Raw genomic sequence first — 2279 nt, forward strand, 5'->3', positions numbered from 1 at the left:
ATTGTTATTATGAAGTTCTTTATCACATTCACAAGAAGTGTGTATAATATAGTGTTTGTGTATTAGTTATAAACACCACACAAAGTGTTGGGTAGCTGGAAGAAGGACTGGGAACTGTAATTTATCACTTAATCATACGCTACAATAGCAGTGTATAGTAGGGATCACAAAGGAGTAGGTGTGGCCCACATAATAACATCACCCAAAAAACAACCTCAATTTCCCCTAATGACAATCAGGCAGTATTGGTTAGGTGAAACTAAGCCCAAAAAAGCACTTTCAGGTCGACCCGAAACGCTTTCAACAAGTTGCTATGGAATTTTTAAAATAATTTATTTAATGGAATTTTCTACTGACGTACATGTAGCTGCGTGCGTACATGTAGCTTATGTTTGCTTCATGATAAAGAATGTATTCTTACTCCCCATGAAGAGACAAATCAATTGGTACAGTATATTACACTAGATACAGTGAAACCTCACTTAGTGGCCACCTCATTAATAAGGCCACCTTGTTATAGTGGCCGGGTACAGAAAGTCCAGATGTATCTTCCATACTAATAAATAAATAAAGCAGTTACGTATATGGGAACAATGTGGAGTTATAAACCCTCAGGCCCTTAGTAGTGCCCTCACTTCACTTGTGAGAAACAGATCTAGGCCTTCAGATTTATAAATTTCATAAACTCCACATTGTATAACTATATTGTGTCTTCTTTCACTGTTTAATGAAGTGATTAAAACATGCGTAAAATTATTTTTATAGCACATTCCTTTATCAATGACATTTACTGTATCTTAATAATTATCCTTTCGCAGCCGTTAGGGGCTGAAAAGACCCTGAATTTACACTGAGTAAAACAAAACACTGTAACTTCTGTGTACTTACGTATACAAGCGTTACCTGAATCCTTGATGTATAATGATTCGAATGATGTATAGGTTTTTCACGTAGTGATGACTGAGAAGAGATAACCAGCATTAGTTTCAGCAAGATGCTGTGTTTTCTATTTCGTGTTTTATTCTTGAAACTCCAACAGCCATAACTTCTGTGTACTTTTGTGTACGGAGTTGGTACAAAGGTCAATCAATTCACCACGTAATGACCAACCAAATGACACCTAGTTTTTAAAAGTGCGAGGTAGTATCATTGAGTTACAATTGTTTATAAATCAAACATGGAAATGACGATATAACACAAAGGAGGAAAGGTTCTGGATGCTATGGAGTGTTGTGGTCGACTTTTGGTGTCATCACTGTTGTCATCGCCATTGTATAGAACTGTCAGTGTGCGTTCCATGTAGAATAAGGTCCTTGTAGCACTAGAAGATGGGGGATACTGGGTAGAAGTGTTATTTATCAATGTAGAATAAGGTCCTTGTAGCACTAGGAGATGGGGGATACCGGGTAGAAGTGTTATTTATCAATGTAGAATAAGGTCCTTGTAGCACTAGGAGATGAGGGATACTGGGTAGAAGTGTTATTTATCAATGTAGAATAAGGTCCTTGTAGCACTAGGAGATGAGGGATACTGAGTAGAAGTGTTATTTATCAATGTAGAATAAGGTCCTTGTAGCACTAGGAGATGGGGGATACTGGGTAGAAGTGTTATTTATCAATGTAGAATAAGGTCCTTGTAGCACTAGGAGATGGGGGATACTGGGTAGAAGTGTTATTTATCAATGTAGAATAAGGTCCTTGTAGCACTAGGAGATGGGGGATACTGGGTAGAAGTGTTATTTATCAATGTAGAATAAGGTCCTTGTAGCACTAGGAGATGAGGGATACTGGGTAGAAGTGTTATTTATCAATGTAGAATAAGGTCCTTGTAGCACTAGGAGATGGGGGATACTGGGTAGAAGTGTTATTTATTAATGTAGAATAAGGTCCTTGTAACACTAGGAGATGGGGGATACTGGGTAGAAGTGTTATTTATTAATGTAGAATAAGGTCCTTGTAACACTAGGAGATGGGGGATACTGGGTAGAAGTGTTATTTATCAATGTAGAATAAGGTCCTTGTAGCACTAGGAGATGGGGGATATCAGGTAGAAGTGTTATTTATCAATGTAGAATAAGGTCCTTGTAACACTAGGAGATGGGGGATACCGGGTAGAAGTGTTATTTATCAATGTAGAATAAGGTCCTTGTAGCACTAGGAGATGGGGGATATCGGGTAGAAGTGTTATTTATCAATGTAGAATAAGGTCCTTGTAGCACTAGGAGATGAGGGATACTGGGTAGAAGTGTTATTTATCAATGTAGAATAAGGTCCTTGTAG

The sequence above is a fragment of the Dysidea avara genome, chromosome 2, assembly GCF_963678975.1.
Source record: "Dysidea avara chromosome 2, odDysAvar1.4, whole genome shotgun sequence".
NCBI lineage: Eukaryota > Metazoa > Porifera > Demospongiae > Dictyoceratida > Dysideidae > Dysidea > Dysidea avara.